Consider the following 18,976-nt stretch of genomic DNA (forward strand, 5'->3'; position numbering starts at 1 on the left):
ATGGCCCATCATCCGGAAATAAAAGCTTAAAATATGAGTCATGTAAAATGTGATGAAGTGTGTACATATGTAGTCACAAAAGGTGGAAGTGGGAAGGGGAAGTCATGTTGGATAACCGGATGATGATCTGAGTTGAGGTTTTATTTCGAGGTTGCAAAAAAAAACTTGAAGTGTGATTCGATTCAGTTCATAAATCGAAAACACTTCCTCGTATCACATCTTTTTGATGGCTTCAGGTGCTGTTGTATGCTCGCACTCGTTAATCCTGCCTCTGCCTCTTGTGCCCTTCAACATGCCATCACTCCAAGCCGTGGCATGGTATGTTGTAAACAGAGAGACCCACGAACCCCAATCCATAGCTCATCTCACCCACACTTCTCATGCGCTCGGTTTGTCGATGGTTATCATCAATTCCCAGCCTAAACCTGATTCATCAGTCATCAATCTTCCATCGATACATTCTCTCTCTCTCTGTCTTGCTCTTTAACCTTCCTCATCCGACCCCACTCGAATGATTGAGGAAACACTGAACCCCAAACCAAAACGGTGTATCACCGACTGTATGTACGAGAAAAAAAATCTTCAATCCACCCAATTATTAATCCGGCTGAGCTTCAGACTCCAGCACGGTCGTTCTAGACTTTACTTGGTTGCCTTTTATGCTTCTGCTTATTTGCATCAGTCTTTTTGATCCCTCCTTTCAGACATCACACGCGTCGTAGTGCTCACTGTCACGTCACATCGATCAATTCTCAGTTTTATCCATTGATTTGAATCTTTTGATACCCAGAAAGAAAAGTTACCAAATAATATTGACCTTGATTATTATTTTTTTGATCCGTTAACGACACGTTCATCAAGTTCGAAATCATAAAAAAGCCCAAGTAGGAATTCACAAATCAATACATATAACTTGAGATACATAATTTTTTCTTGATTTAGTGTATGAAACTTGATTTATGTATACAATTTTACAAACTTCACATTTTTCAGAAAAAAAGAATTAACCGAGATCTCAAATCAGGTGATTTGTAAGTTGAAAAAAAAACGATTTTTTCTTCTTCCGGTAATCCTTGAGGTTGAGATCCGTTCCAGTGATGTATCATATATATTATCACAACGTTTGTGTTCATCAGATTACTGTCTCGTGTTAGCACAGCGTTCTTATTGATCGAGACTGAGTTTCATGTATGTACGTCAGTGAGTCGGGATTTTGTTGGAGGTTTCAATATTGTACGTATATGATATGTGAGTTCAATATCTAAGATCTCAACTCAAGGCAAAAAATGTGGAATGATGGCCCGGTTCAGAGTTTACGGGGAGGATACAAAGGTTTGTCGTTTCGAAGTCCACGGGATTGGGCCGTTGCGGAAAAGAGTGATGAAGCCGTGAGATGATCGAGCACCTTCTTCTCCCCAGTTGGCGTCGGCATAGGTGTGTAGCGGTGGGTTGATGTCTTGACAAATCAGTTGGCTTTTGATGCCTGAGATGCTCAAATGCATATCTGATCAGATTTCCAACTCCTTCCCAATGTTGGCGACATGGTCGAACAGAGAAACAGGCCATATGGTTGACAGCGCAGGTAATATCGGGGCGTGTTGCTACAAATAGGTGATTGAGGCATCCAAATGGCTGATGGAGTTCGAGTTGTATTGACTTGCTCTTCATCTTCCGTAGGTGATATGGGGAACCAACCAAAAAAAGCAGGCAAGCACCTAACCCAACAAAGTCCCTCTTGGCGAGTGAGCCTGCGAGAGAGGGACTTTTGGGTTATCCACAAAGTTTGATGTGTGAGCAAGAAACTTTTGGCTGGGGAGTATTTCAACCCGTCATAACTTCTTACCCTTCAAATTAACAGCCTTCAGACCAATGCAGGGGTTTGTGCACCTATTCAACCTGCTTTATGTGTCTGAGTGTGTATGTGATGCAATGATTGCAGAACAATCAAAGGCTGAAGCTTGCAATAGAAAAGCAAATTTCCAAGAAAGCTGCACAACCTGTCAAAAGCTCACACCGGTGTGATACCCTATTTCGGCCATCCTCTTTGTTCTCTTTGTACGCGCTTTTCAGCGCTATTCTACTTTCCATTTCTTTTCTCTGTGCTTTTCATTCTATACTTTATTTCATTATTTCTGATCGAAACGGATCCTACCAGATCCGTCCCGATCAACTACTTGTATTGCGCGTCTGTCCAGTGTACCAAAGTCCACTTGTACCGGATTCGGATATTCTCCATATCTTGTATCGAGATGATCTCTGATCATCTCTTATTGTATCACTTTCTCTTGTTTCCTTTTTCGATACCTCCACCAAGATGCTCGACTATATAAGTCATCCGCATCTTCCCAGTAATCTAATCCCTAAGTTACTTCCTGCTTACAATCCGCACCCAAACATTGTGAGTAGATCACAAATATATATTTGTGTGTTTTACAATTCTTTTTTATCCTCTAACTTTAAATCGCTCAACAACTCGATATCGAAAGAGTTCAAATGTATTGATCTGTGACTCTGTTTCCCTAACCCTGTGTTTCTATCCCCAACTCCGATCCTAGATATCCCTTTCGGATCGAACCAAACCAGTAGTTACAACCCTTTCACCCAGCTCAATACCGCCGTAAGTTTCCAGAATTTCCTAGCTAGTTACTCTAGATTCCATACGACACTCCTCCTCGATTAGTTAGAACTTATCAAAGAACTCCTTTTTCTTCTCTTACACACACAGAACCAACCTTCAGAAATACCTACAAACCGTTAACAAAACCTACACCACTTTTATCAAAATAATTTTATCGCGCTTTTTAGCAAAACCGATTTTTGAATCATCCTATATTCTTTTTAAAGAATTAACGTACGTACATTAGACTCTGATCAAGCCTCTATCCCAAAGAACTATATTCAATTCCTTTTTAACTTGTTAACGTTTAGAACCTCAGCAATGGAAGACCATCCCGGATTCGTTCAAATCCCTGTCGAAGACCTTCGCTTGATCAAGGCACAACTAGAGCAGTTTAACATCGACGCTCACCACCGTGATGAAAATCACGCTAGGGAAATAGCAGATCTTCGACAACAACACCAGAATGTTTTCCAACAACAAACGAATCAAATCAACCAACTTGAGAATCTTCTCAATAACCGCGCTAATAACCCGCCTCCTCCCAAACCCGACGCTTTTTGGGCTGAGCCTAGAAAGTTCACCGGATACGGCGATAACGCCCAACTCTGGTTCTCAGAGTTGGAATCGAATTTTACAATGCATAGGTACCCGGAATCTTCCTGGGGCGAAATGCTCGGCTCATACCTGGACGAGGAAAGTAATATGTTCTGGCATGAAGTGCGCAAGACTCAAGGAGGCACCATCACCGATTACCAAGATTTCAAATCCCATTTCTTAAGCCACTACAACTTCGATATGATGGTAGAAGAAATCTTGGAGAAAGTAAAAATATGTTATTACAAAGGCGACATAAATGATTATATTTTAAGATTCAGAAGATTAATGGCTTACTTACCTTTAGACACCGTCACTTTCGAAACTCGCAAGTTTAACTTCATTGACAAGCTCCCCGCTCACTTTAGGGAGAAGATCAATAACAAAGGCAACATTCGAACAAACAAAGACATGGAACTCATCTATTCAGCTGCAAGAGAAGCTGAGAGAACTGTGAAAATTAATAATAGAAGTTTTAAAACCCAAGAACACCACAAAACTCCTAATTTCCATCACAAAAACTTCGACAAGAAACCTTTCAACTCCTTCCGCCCCAATAATCGCTCCTCCAACCTCTTCGGTAAACCTCACGCCGTCACTAACGGCTCAGGACCTATGGACTTAGATGCCGTGGACATGTCCAAAATCGAATGTTATAATTGCCATGGTATGGGGCATATGTCCGACAAATGTCCCAAAGGACCAAGGAAGAAATCATTCAACAATCCAAGGAGTCGTCATAACAACAACGACCGACGGAAACCTAACCTTCTCTTGTTTGAACACCTTCCCTTTCACCCTGATGTTTCCACTTCTCTTGACTCTTTCATTCCGCCTTTTCAAGATCACGAGCTTAAAGAAGAGAAACCGTTTATCACCCCTTTTTCGGACGCCAATGGACAAATCTTCTGTGCGTCTCAAGAATCATCCGAAAGTTTAGACGGCCCGACTGAAGATGGGAGAATCAATCTTGAGGAATATAAGAACAATTATCTTGAAGCTTTACGTGATATAGAACCTGAAACCTTACTCAATCTATCAAGGGAAAGAGAAGCTGTCGCAAACGTCATTAAGGAGGCCAAGAACTTCCGCTGCTGCAAGTCCTGTAAAGGATATGGAAATGAAGATAGCCCTCCTACAACCTCTAGCGGCATCAGCTATTTCGACTTAAGTCCTCAAGACTTCAAGAACCCTCATAATAAAAGAACCCATGTCGATAGCCCGACGTTACCAAACACTTCAGAAAATTCAATTACTGGACACACTACGTTTAGTATAGACATCAAAACTGGTCCTTCAGGCCCCGAGAAGAAGCAAAAGTTGGAAATACCAGCTATCGACGGATACAAATTCACCACAGCCCGAACTCCTTCCCCTCTCAACCATCCAGACACTGAAGAATTGGCCAAACGGGAATTAACCAGCGTTGAAAACTGGAATCACATCCTCAACACCACCTACACTAGCTGGGCCGACAGGGACGACTTCGACTCGGTATGTACACCAGACGAAGAAAACTCCAGCACCGCCGCCGTGGACTCTTGCGGCAGTGTGACAAGCGATGTCCATTCAAACTTGACCGATTATGATGACCTTAGGCCTCAAGCAGTCGACTCCCCTGTCTTGACGACTTCCTTACAAGACCTATCTGCAGTCGACATCGAACCAATCCCATTAATAAAAAGGGATCACCCCACTTGGCCGATACCCAACCGTATACCTCATCTTGCCTCACACAAAGACAATGGAAAAACGTCGTTACCTATTTACCCAGTTGTCTTCCGAAACATCCAAATCAACGCCATCATCGACTCTGGCGCCGCCGCTAATTACATCTCAAAAAACCAGACTGAGGAAATGAAGAGACTATTTCCAACTAAAGTTGATATCTTACCAGTAAACCAACAAGGAGTCCGTCTAGCTAATGGAGCAAAGGAGTCCTGCAATCAAGTTGCGCTTTTTGAAGCGGAAATTAAGGACAAACTCAGCATGGACACTTTCAAATTTAAACTCAGAGCTTTCATTCTCCCCTTGCCCAATATCTCCCTTATCTTAGGTCTACCATGGCTACGCGAACAGAAGCCCCTCGTCAACTTCACCACGGGAATATATGTTGTCAAAAACGGGTTCAGAGTTAGACCAAGACAATACGAACCGAAATTATTCACCATGAACGGAGATACCTATGAGAAAATGTTAGAAGACTTGGCTAGAAAGACCGCACCAGCCTGTTGGAAAGAGGAAATAGGAACCGTCAATGGTAAGTACAAACACTCTATTGACACAGGAGAAGCGAAGCCAATTAAAACTCACGGTCGTCCACATACACCTCCAGAGCATGCCACCATCAAACAATTCGTCGAGGAAAGTATAGCTCAGGGCATCATCGAACCCTCTGATTCCCCTTGGAGTTCCCCGCTATTACTTGTAAAAAAACCTGACGGCTCTAATAGGGTATGTGTCGATTATCGTGCCTTGAACAAAGTAACGAAAAAAAATGCTTACCCTCTCCCTCGGATTGACGACGCGTATCTCTTCTTATCTGGATCTAAGGTTTTTTCAACTATTGACTTGAAGTCTGGCTTTTGGCAGGTGCCAATGGAAGGAGCCGACAAACAGAAAACGGCGTTTACATGTAGGTTGGGCCATTTCCAATGGCGTGTTATGCCTTTTGGTCTTTGTAACGCCCCTGCCACTTTCCAAGAAATGATGAATTCGGTGTTAAAAGACGTAATTGATAAATTTGTGTTGGTTTATTTAGATGACGTAATCATTTTCTCGAAGAATGAAGAGGACCACAAGAATCACATCAAGATAGTCTTCGAAATCTTAGAAAAAGAAGGCCTAGTCGTATCAGCAAAGAAATGCAAGTTTGGAAAATCATCGTTATTATTTTTAGGACACGTTGTCAATGGAGACGGTATTAGAGTTAACCCTGAAAAGATTCAAAAGATAGTTGAGTGGCCCGTTCCTACTAATATCTCCCACGTTCGAGGATTCCTGAACCTTTGTACTTATTACAAACGGTTTATTTTAAAGTTTTCTTCAATTGCATCACCTTTATATCGATTGACTGAAGGATCCCCACGCCCCGGGACGTCAATCGTCTGGGGGGATGAGGAACAGATCGCTTTCGACAAACTCAAACATTCACTGTCTCAAACAGTCCCGCTTCAACACCCAGAACCCTTCAAGCCTTTTGTACTTGACACCGACGCCTCGGGTACTAATATTGGAGCTGTTCTCCAGCAAGATACTAACGTGGAGATCCCTGAAGGTGTAAGCTTTGATTATAACCTATACCAAAAGAACTTGAAGAACTCGAATCTGAGACCCATTGCCTTCGAATCTCGCAAACTATCCAAAACCGAACAGAACTACTCCGCTCAAGAACGCGAGTTACTTGCTATCATACACGGACTTAAACACTTCTGAGGATTCATTGAAGGTTCGCCCGTCCTCGTTCGAACAGATCATGAATCTCTCAAATACTTCAAAACTCAAAAACATATTAATCGTCGTCTCGCTCGTTTCGTAGATGAAATCGAATTCTTTGATGCTCATATCATTTACCGTCCTGGAAAGGACCAACTGGCAGCTGACTCTCTCTCCAGAAAACCGGACACAAAATTTGATAAAGAACCACCAGAAACCGCTCCGTCTCTATTCAGCATTGTCAACGATATGGACTATTATAACAATCTTCTCAAGTATAAACTCCAACTACGAGCAGGAGTTGAACCGGCCTCGATTGGATCCGGCGACTTCATACTAGATGGAGATAGATTAATGAAAATCGATCTTGAAGACCCTCACAAAGACCAACTAACCGTACCAACTAGTTCCCGCGAAGCAGAAAGGATCTGCTACCGAATCCACCAAGATCTTGGGCATCAAAACGAAAAAGATGTCCTAGACGCAGTTAACAAACGCTACTGGATTCGCGACGTTTCAAGAATTGTCAGGGAGGTTGTTAGTATGTGTGAAGCTTGCCAAGTCCACGCCCCACCAAGCGGTCGTCAAGGTATGCCTCTCCAATTCATGCCTCGTGGCAAGCCATTCCGCAAATGGGGAATGGACTTTGTCGGTCCATTACCAAAGACGGCTAACAACAATCAATATTTTATCACCGCAATTGATTATGGAACAGGATGGGCCTACGCGAAACCTCTCAAATCCACCTCCTCAGATGCTGTGGTAGCCCTAGTCAAGGAAATAACCTTGAACCATGGGGTCCCAGAGGAGGTGATCACTGATAACGGTGCGGAATTCATGTCTCAAAACTTCAAGACTCATTTAAAAGAAAATAACATCAGACAGAAGAACACCTCACCTTATCACCCACAAACAAATGGTTTAATCGAGAGATTCCACGGAACACTAACTAACGCGCTCCGTAAGTTTTGTAGTCCCTATAACCAAAATTTGTGGGATAGATACTTAAATACTTGTTTATTCGCATATCGTGCCTCATACTCTCACTCGATGAAAGCCTCACCCTTCTATATGGCCTATGGGGAAGAAGCCCGGCTACCATCTGAAGAAGTAAGTGTAAAGTTCGATGACTCATACAAGAACCTTGACCTAATCTACCGACAACGTAATCTCTCAGTTAGCAAACACGGTGAAACAAGAAATGACCTCATTAACCAACTCAATGAAAAAGCCAAAGAGAGGTCGGCGTCATCGGAAGAAACGTACACCGAACGGAATCTTCGCCCAGGCGACCGAGTCCTCCGGTGCTTCGAAGGACGACCTTCGAAGCTCCACCCAAAATGGGACGGACCCTTCATCGTCAAGGACGCAGACCCCCATGGTACGTTTACCCTAATGACTTCTAACGGCCATGTATTGAAAGCTAAGGTCAATGGATGTTGCTTAAAAAAATTTAAAGGCTCAAGCGACGAATTCTACTTCGCATCCAGCCGTCTTCACCAGCGAGATCAAGTGGCTCGAAGGAGAGGCGCTAGGACATCTCTTGATCAGTCGTGAAGACTTCTTAAGTTGTATCGACCACGCCTCAGATGAGTTTGTTAGAGAATACTTAGATATGATAGTTAAACTTAAAGGCATTACCCTCAAGGAAATAAGCCGACGTACGAAAGGGAAATGGAAGCAAGTAAACTAGGAAGTTTACGGTCTTAAGGAGGGGATGGTGTGATACCCTATTTCGGCCATCCTCTTTGTTCTCTTTGTACGCGCTTTTCAGCGCTATTCTACTTTCCATTTCTTTTCTCTGTGCTTTTCATTCTATACTTTATTTCATTATTTCTGATTGAAACGGATCCTACCAGATCCGTCCCAATCAACTACTTGTATCGCGCGTCTGTCCAGTGTACCGAAGTCCACTTGTACCGGATTCGGATATTCTCCATATCTTGTATCGAGATGATCTCTGATCATCTCTTATTGTATCACTTTCTCTTGTTTCCTTTTTCGATACCTCCACCAAGATGCTCGACTATATAAGTCATCCGCATCTTCCCAGTAATCTAATCCCTAAGTTACTTCCTGCTTACAATCCGCACCCAAACATTGTGAGTAGATCACACCGGGTGTTATTCTCAATAGTGGTTTGATTTGGTGAATCTATTGAGACGCTGCTTGGGGTTCTTTTCCACAAGCAAGGGATGGATATAGACGTCCATCTCTGCAAAGTACAAATAAGGAAAGAAGGAAATATAGGAAAAGATACAAGATGATGATGTCAGAGACATCAGGATAAAATAGAGAATGGGCAGATCCGATTGTACTTGGATCCGGCCGGAAACATTGGTGGACAAATCTGGAGGGTTTGTCAAAGAAAAATGTGGATATGTTTTAAAAGCACACAAAGTAAAAGAAAAGCATGCTTTGAAAAGTGTGAGGTAAAAGAGATAGGGAACAAAGAGAAATAGAGTATCGCACAGGCAAGCTGAAATGTTACACATGAACAAATTTTTCAAGTCTTCCTGTGGTGCTTTCCTGAAACCAAGAGAGAGATTCCAAAGAACCAGTATGTGTAGGTTGAGTCAGTGGGTGCACAGGCTTGTTCCTTAGTCCAAAGACTGTTTATTTGTAGGGTACAAAGTTATGGGAGCTTGAAAACTCCCCAGCCACAAGTTTCTTGCTCACATGCCAAGCTTTGTGGACAACCCATAAGTCCCACTCTGATAGGCTTGCTTGCCACAACACCCAAACCAATCCAACACGATACAACTTTTCAGAGGTTTTCCATATTGTATTGGCCAACCCATATATTCAGACCAATACCCAATACAATATGAGGACAATAAAAATCCAAAAATCCGGTTGACCATATCGTGTTGCTGAAGCAATACAAGCCAATACCGTAGTTAAAAATTGGTTGCAAGGCTTTTCAAGTAAGAAAAAGGCAAATCGCCTCCATCCTGTATTGCGTCCCCAATACCCAATATGAGAAAAGGGGACTTCTCATGTCGGGTTGGGTGAAGCAATATGGAGAAATCCGACTTTTGACATTGGATTGGCAATACAATACCAATAAAATACCAACTTTTGTGTTGGATTGGTTCGGGTGTTGCTTGCCAAGAGAGTCTTTGTGAGGTTAGGGCAAGCACTCTTATACCACTGTGCCAATTGCCTACTTTGATTATTTCCAGCTGTTGAGCCCCGGGCCCGCTGTTACCACACTCACATACACCATCCTATTCCACAAATTTCAAACCCTGGGTCTCCTTGTCTAAATTCACCCACAACTCAATTCCAGAACAAACCCTTTATCATCTGCAAACTCATCTGCCTCTTCAACTACTTGAATTGATTCTCCTACTCATTCTAAACATTCAATTCCAAAAATTCTGTACTTAGCACCTCATTTTAGTCTTCTATCTGGTTTAAATCCAATTTCATGGGATAAACCAAATGATCATCAAGTTTATGATAGATTTGGTTTGAATCCGTTGGATTTTGATTGTTATTCTTTTAATCAAAAGTTAATCAAAAGTATCACTGGATTAGTCAATTTCAATCAAACCTGCAAACCCTAAATTGTTAACTGTTTACTGATACAATCTTAACTCTGAACCCGTGATGTAAAAAATGGATTTGAACTGTGAGACAACCTTTGACAAAAGGTAAAGTCACCATGTCCGGGTAGCGTTTGCTTGTCAACAAGCGCGCACGACTTCCCTTTCTGCCTCAAAGGGAGTCGGTGTGTGCTTGTTGACAAGCAAACCCTACATGGACACGGTGAGTAATAACTATCTGAGGTGCGTGTTGACAAGACACCAATGAGATGAATGAAGTTCAACACAGGAGCAACGCTCACTAACCTAAAGATGTGGTTAGAAACGTAAGAAGAATTTTAAGATTCTTGTTTCCTAATATTGAAGATGAGGAACCAAGGATAGAAGATGAGAAAAACAAAGTACACAAACCTTTGACAAAAGGTAAAGTAATGACTATCTCAGTTGTGTGTTGATGAGACACCAATGAGATGAAAGAAGTTCAACGCAGGAGCAACACTCACGGGGGCCAAAATTGATGCTCACATGTATGTGAGCGTTGTAGACTTTTTTGAAGTATCCAAAAAAGATTCATTTTCTTTCAGATTCATTCAATTCACAATTTTGGTTGTGTTCAGGTGATCAGCCTGTTTTACTCACATTTTGCTTGACATTTCTTGAGAAGGCTCATTTCCATCTTGGATGAGCAATAACTGAGTCCAGATGAGTACTCAGGATCAGCTCATGAGTCACTGAATACTCAGCAAGTTGGTCAAAATTACAATGAGCACATGAACTACACCTTCCTCAGGCTTCATTTCTTAGTGAAGGCCTGCACAGGGGCCATCCCATTTGAGATGCTCATGAAATACTCAGTATCATCCCCTGGCTGGGTCACTGATGGGCCAGACTTCCTTGCTAAGGAATGAAACCTCATAAAAGAGCCATCCCCCTGCTCAGTTTATCTCAGCCGCTCAGCTAATCCTAAGTGATGTCCCCTGGATAAAGCTGCTCACACTGAGGGGCTGAGATCAACTGAGCAGCCCCTCAGCTAGTCCTCTGTGACATCCTTTGGATCCTTCTGATCCCAGGAATGCCACTGAGGACTAGCTGAGCAGCCCCTCAGCCAATACTCAGTGACATCCTTTGGATCCTTCTCCCAGGAATGCCCCTCAGGACTAGATGAGCAGCCCCTCAGCCAATGAGCAGTGAAATCCTTTGGATCCTTCTGATCCAGGAATGCCACTGAGGGATAGCTGAGCAGCCTTGGTCAACTGAGCAGATGGGCATCAGGCTTCATTCCGGAGCCATGAAGCCTGAGGCAAGGCTGGCCCTATGTGATCTATCCAAGGGACGCTGCAGATAATTAGCTAAGAGGATACTCAGGTCAGCTCAGCCCCTAAGCTAATCACAAGTGGTGTCCCTTGGAGCCTACTGAACCAGGGATAATGCACCGACCCGGACCGAAAAGCCCGGCCCGGACCCGGGGCCAGGACCGGGTCAGGCGGGTCTCGGCCGGAACTTGGAAGAAATCGGGTGGACCTGGTCCGACCCGGACATTTTGGCAGGGGGCAGGTTTTGGGGCAGATCGTCTCAAATTGCACCAATAATGTATTCATTTCTTTAGAATTCATGTATAAAAAGTCTTACCTTGTGTTTGTTGTAGACTAGATACTATAACTAAACAATTCTAGACAGTAATAAAAAAGAAAAACATTGAAAAAAATAAAGCTATCATAGATAACACTTTGTTCCAAGTCTTGAGGCACACGAGAGCTTCGAAGGTATCAGTTTTGAGACTTTGGCGACGTTTGGTGAGGATACGTCCTCCAAGTGAAAAGGCGCGTTCAGAAGGTGTGCTGCAGGCTGGAATTGAGAGAAATATGCGAGCTAACTTTGATAGCATCGGAAATTTCTTCGCGTGTTCATTCCAATAAAGTAGAGGATCCCGCTTCCCAGGTTCTCAAGGTTCGGCAAGGTAAGCAATCAGTTCTCCTTCTAATGAGCGCTTCTTAGGTGCTGATACAAATGATCTAGGCCCATCTTCAATTTCATTAGGCTCGGCATCTTGATCAGTATCATTAAGTTCCTGATCGCTTGGAATGAATCGGCGAGCTTCTTTCAAAAAGACGTCTCGCCAATCTGCTTGATCCACAACAGCTGCTCGGAGAAGAGTGTTGGATGAGAGCTCTTGATCCTTGCTACGAGGGTCCAATAGATGTGCACAGAGGTAGACCGGTTTGCGAATGGCTTTGTTGAAGTACTCGGTAAGTTTTTTCTGCATTGGAGCGATGGCGGGTTGAATTGGATGATTTTCTAACGAGATCAACGCCTAGGTGAAACATCAAAATTAGCACAGGTTGATCACAATTAAAAATAGATGAATATGATTTAATAACTTACCTTGTCAAGTTGAGACTGGAGCCACTCATATACAGGTAAGACAGCATCTATGCTGGTATAAGTTGATTGAGACAGAATGTTGGTGGCTTTTTCAAACGGTTCAAGGAATCGGGTAAGATAGGAAATCAATTCCCACTCAGCAGGAGTGAGTGAAAACTTGGCCATTTCTGGGTCTCTTGAGCATTTCAGATCGATGACGCTCTGGAGTTCAAGAGCTCTCTTAAGGGCATTGAGGTCCGAATTCCAACGAGTTTCGACATTTCGGACAAGTCCAAGACGGCGACCGAGTTCGGATTCGACGAGTTTTTCAAAGGATCTCTTGCGTTTCGGTGTCTTCATAATCGCCGTGATGAAACCCATGAGACGGGTAAGGGCTCCAGGTGCGTCGATTTGATCAAATGAATCGTCTTCAAGGATATCGTCGATATTGACTGAAGTTGTCTCGCCCAACTTCTTCGAAAAGACAGCCAAACCAGCCCGAGCCACCAGGTTTATAACGTGAGCGACACATCCGAGTAAATTGTGATCTTTGTCGAATGATTCAATCTCGTGGCCTATCTCGCGAGCCATTGCACCGTTGGTTGATGCATTATCCGCGGTGATACAATAGATTTTATGATCAATGTTAAACTTTTCAAGAATTTCGATGAAGTATCTCGCAAGGTTGACACCAGTTTTTGCTCCTTCAATCTCTTGCATAGCCAAGATTACCTTGTGCAATCGGAATTTTTCGTCGATCCAATGAGCAGTTATTCCAAGTATTGGAATGTTATTGGATGAAGACCACTCGTCGCAGGTGATATTGACAGCGAGGGCTTTGTCCAAAACTTCCTTGAGGAGATCACGAGACACACGGAATTGAGTTTTGACGCTTTCCATCACACAGTCAGAACCAACTAGAATAGGTGAGATATCTGGATTGCAGATCCTGAGGAGATCCTTGAATTCGTCTCGATCCACAATGGTGGCAGGCATTTCACAATTGACAATCAGTTTGACGAGTTGGTATTTGAGAGATTCGTGAGAAAGTTTGGGAAGCTAAACGATGGAAAAAGGAAAAGATAAAAGGATGAAGGAAAGGGAAATGGAAAGATCGAAAAGAAAAAAATAGTTATTATTACAATCATTCAATGAAGCAAAATAGGATTTAATAGATAATGATTCACACATTACCTTTTGGATGGTTCCAGTTTGAAGGTATGACTTCATCGTGCCTTGTTGGGCATTGGTGGTTTGAGAGCTAATGTTGTGAGCACAATCGAGATGCCGAGCTAAAGACTTGGTACTTTGAGTTTGATCGGGGGTCATCGCTACTCCACAGATCCAATCACTACCAGCAGGTTTAGCTGCCTGGCAAATGTATTTAACGGTGCCTTCACGGTTTTCGGTCTTGAAGTACTTCCAAACCCACGAGGTTTGATTCTTGGTGACTTTGATGTTGGTCGAGGTGGTTGTAGAATTGGACTTCCGGGATTGTGATGGTTCTTCAGTGTCAGATACGACTATTGGAGTAGAAGGGGAGGCCGAAGAGCGGCGAGGGCGTTTTTTACACGCCATCCTTTGATTCCTGGTTGATTAAACGATAAACAAGGTTAGATTGAATGCGGTGTTGATGAGGATTTTGGTTTTTTTTTGGGATTTTTTTTTTTTGGTCTTTCGAGCAAATTCCATGCCTGGGGCCGGGTCGACCCGGCCAGAGGGGGGGGGGGCGGCCCCGGGCCAACTCAGAAATACCGGGTCGGGACCGGGTCGGCGCATTAACCAGGGAATGCCGCTCAGGATCAGCTGAGCAGATGGATCAGCCCTTCCTCAGACTTCTTTGCTCAGGAATAAGGCCTGAGGAAGGCTTAGTTTGTCTGCTCAGTTCCTGTTGATCACATAATCAGATGACGAGCAGAAAGAAATTGGAAAGAAAAGGAAAGAAAACAAAAGCAAAATTGAACAAACATTGAAGAAAACACAAAACTTTCAACGCCCACACCTATGTGAGCATCTATTTTTGCCCCGGTGACTGTGGTGATCTATTTATGAGATCGATCAAGGAAATTGATCATTATTACTTTACCAAGTTATTAGAAAACTTCAGTATAGCAGAAAAGTTGAAATGGGGGCTTTCAGATCAATTGAAGCTCCTATAGGCTTATGTGTAGTTATTGGCTCAAGATTATGTCATCACATTTCAAATATATTCTTAAGATCATTATAGTTTACTTACAAAGTTATTAAAAAAAGACAGAAAAAGAAAAGATAAGAAAAATTTGAAAATATAGGTATACAGGTTGGAAAATGGTTTTTAGGGTATTAATAATAGAGTTATGGGTTTTATGAGGTTAGAATATGACAGAAAAACATTATATTATACTGTAACAATTTTAATCTCGAAGGTTGATAAGGGGAAACAGAAGTTATTAGCAGAAAGGTACTTTTTCAAGGATGGTAAACAAGGGTTATACATGTAGTTTACATATGTAATGGTGGTAATAGTGGAAATTCAGGTTGCCAAGGGGATTTTCTGGGATTTTTAAGGTTATAGAAGATGATTTCATATTACATGAGCAAGAAAAAGAGAGTAGCAGCTGTGAAAAGTGGTAAAAATGGGGGAATTTTGTCAAAAATGAAGGTTTTCAGCTAATTATGTATGTCAAATGACGTCAGATTGTGATGGTAGATAGCTCATTCAACACAGAAGAGTAGATTACATAATGTACAAAATTTAAATCATCAGTAGCAGAGGTTTATGAAAAAAGTCATAAGGGAAATAAGGAATTGGTGTGAATCTTGAATTTACAGTCACTAGTCAACATGTAACACCAAAAACCTTAACTTCACAACTCAATATCTTACTCATCACTCATCAGAAGTAGGTCATATGGGTGTGATAAATGATCAGTATCACGAGGGCTACGAGATGCACTATAGTAATCCAAAATTGGACCCCATCTGAAAAAATTCATAATCTCTAAAATTGGTTTGCAGCTAGTTTACAAGGAAAAAATCACCTGTATTCATCATAAGATGTGCTTTACATTGAATCATTGTGTCATTGATCAATTTTGGCTGTGAAAATTACATCATGTATTAGTAACAAGATCATTACATTGCGTCATCGTATGGTTTTTTAGGATTATTTAGGCGGATTTGGCTGGTTTTTGAGGCTGTTGACTATTGTAGAGGTTGTTGCATGTGGATATAAGTACTCCTTGATGATTTTGGGATTGTTTTTCCCCTTTCTGCATTGTATACCTTTGTTGTAGTGTTATAAATCATCATTTATTTACTATATTTGTACTAAGATCACTTAAATCTGCCCCTTCAAAGCAAGGATAAATTTATTTACGTGTGTTAAAGACTATAAGTCTCTTTGGGAATAATACTTAAAACAGTATTTCTAGAAATGAACATAGTTTGTGGACTTTTTGCGCTTAAAAACTGGGAATAATACTTACAACAGTATTGTGATATTTCTCTGGTGCCTTTATCTATTTCTCTGTTATCACAAAGTGGTCAGCAAGTGCCCTTGTGCTGGTTTCTTTGAAGAAGGCAGTCTTTAGGCAACTTCAATTATATTACACGTAGTAGATTATCCCTTCTTAGGTGTTGTAAAGCTCTTGTTGAGCTTCAAATACTATGTTGCTCACTAACCTAAAGACGTGGTTAGAAATATAAGAAGACTGAGCAAGAAGAATAGTTAACAAACACAGCTTGAGTTTAGTTTGAGAGAACAGATTGAAGAGAAAGAGAAATGGCTGTGAATCTACCTTTTAAGATTCTCGTTTCCTAATATTAAAGATGAGGAACAAGAATCAAAAAAGGGGAGAAAAGAGTCTGGTACATATATCAAAGAATACAGCATGCACAAAAAAGAGAAACAAAGGCCCCTTGCTTCAACTGCTCAACATAATTTGTCAACCACCCCCTGAATCAAACTGACACTTCTTTTGTCAATGACCAACACACAAACATCATACTCCAACATTTGATACTTGTGACAAACAATAGATTTTAAAAACAATCAATCATCCAAAAGCTTTCTTGGTGCAAGTTATCCTGCAAGTTCCGACAATTGATTGTTTTCAAAAACAATTCATTGGTCCAAGATTCTTGTGTGATGTGGTTTTTGCTGTTTTTCGGGCATCTCCAGAATGAAAATTTGAAGTGCAATTGAACAGAACCCTGACTTGAGAGTGATCAGTGCAACCCTATCTTTGAGAAAGTGAAAGTTCAAACAATTGACCATTTTCAATTGAAAAGTTGTCATGATCTGTGCAACACAGATTGCAAGATGGATTACATTACAGATCAGACCTTACCAGATGCAGTAGGTCTACAGACAGTTCTTGCCGGAGGCCAATCCAAATCATTGTTTGACATAGTCCAAAAGTATGTTCAAAGTAGAGAAAGGGTCCTCAAAGCTACCTGGTTGCAGAAAACATACTCACAGAAAGGAAAAAACCTTTTTACTTTGAGTACTGTTATTCTGCCTTTCTGGACTTTGATCAAGTCTCCACGTTCCCACTAGTCTTATAGACCCTAAGGGTAAAAGGGCATTCAGAGAAGTATTTTTGTCCACAAGCCCAGGAGTTTGGAACACTAAATTTAACTAAGCCCCTCTTAATGCGGCCACATCCATCCACTCTCAAAGAGGGGCTTATGAATAGTAAAAGCCCAGGTTTGGCCTGAGCACAGCAGGATTTTCACACCCTTGTGCTTTAAACCTCACTTTGAGCGCTCCAAACATCATGAAACCCCACAAAAAATTGAAAGGAGCTTCTTCAAAGTCTTCTGTGTCTCCTTGCACCAAACTCGCTTGCAGCGCTGGAAACACCAAAAGTAGCGGTGTAACACTTTTTGGTGGGAGGCAAGATGTGTCAGGGTGGCTACTATATCTTCACGGGAATGGTCTAGCTCTTACTCGGTAAAGGATCCTGACAAGGTATCCTCTGTGTACGTGGAATACGGAAAGTAATATTACCTAAGTAATATAAAAGAAATAGATCAATTATTAGTATATCTGGGCAATATACCTAACACAAATCTTTTTTAGGAGCACGGGCCTACTGTAGTGAACAGTAGAGGGTGGTCAATCCTTAGACCCGGCCTTCAATACTCTGAAGCGCAAAGCTTAGAGTTGCCTGTTATCCTAGGATAAACAGGGATCTTGTACAACTTTGAGTTGCAAGAACAGTGGTGTTGACCAAGTAATATATCACTCACTTTAGCTCAAAGTAAGAGAACAAGTTTCCTAGGGATCTTGAGAAGTCAAAGTGGAGTAACTAATGCCGGTATCTAGTTTGGATAGTATACAAGAACTACGAAATATCAAAATAGAGAAAGCTTTTTAGTCTGGAGTCTATCAATTCAAAGAACTCTAAGAAGGGGCAATTATATACGTTTACTTTACGAACATTAATTTTCAAGGGAACACCGGTTAACTGCTTTAAGAAGCGGAATTTATATTAGGGATAGTGGATTGGTAATATACGCTGGACTTTATAAAGTAGTAACACTAACTGTTGCTTTGAAATTTAAGATGGGTAAGATTTGATGCCCTTCCTTCTTGTCTACAGATAAGGCAGTATTTATACCTTTTGATCTTAGGTGTTTGGCTGATAGTTAGGCTAGTTACTCAGCCTTTCCAGTTCCGAGTGACAAATGTTCCTTCTTTGGTTTTGATATAACCACTGATCATGTCTGATTCTATCTGTAAATGGTTGTGTTAAGCGCTCCGACCTGATTTCTTACGTAAAGCCAAGCTTGATCTTTGGTTTTTTTACGTATCATTTTATATTCATTCTAGAGTAGACCCTTTCTATCTTCCCGACTACTTCTGTTAGTCTTTTGTTTATCGGGTGTTCTCGTTTATTATTCTTTTTGTAAATAGACCTTTGAAACTAGGTCATTAAGTTGTATATTTCTATGTTCACAATATTGAATCTTTGATACTTGATTCTAAAGATGATTTACTTATTTTTTATGTTTTTATTTTAATTATGAAGGTTCTTGTGAGGCTTCCTTTTCTTGAAGTACTTTTGGTGCTTGCTTGAGTACTCGAGTGCTGACAAGATGGGTAACTTTAATGTAAGCAGGGACAGGATTCTCCACAGATTACTTAGCTGAAGGCGCAGTTGTTTTGTGCACCATTTTGCACTGTTTCAGGCAAAAACCCATTTTTTCCTTTTCACAATTACTTTGAAAACAATGATCATGCACAAGTGGTTTGTAGTATTAAGACCGTGATGAATTTGCATTACATCAAGTTGCTTTGATATAAAGTTAACTGGTGAACTTCATGATTTAGGTTTTACTTCGGCTCATTTGGCCTAACAAGAAATCACTACAAGTGTTTTACAAGAAGCTCAATTACAAAACAATTGAGTCAAAAATACTGGAGAAG

Source organism: Melampsora larici-populina (genome assembly GCF_000204055.1).
Source record: "Melampsora larici-populina 98AG31 unplaced genomic scaffold MELLAscaffold_1, whole genome shotgun sequence".
Lineage (NCBI taxonomy): Eukaryota > Fungi > Basidiomycota > Pucciniomycetes > Pucciniales > Melampsoraceae > Melampsora > Melampsora laricis-populina.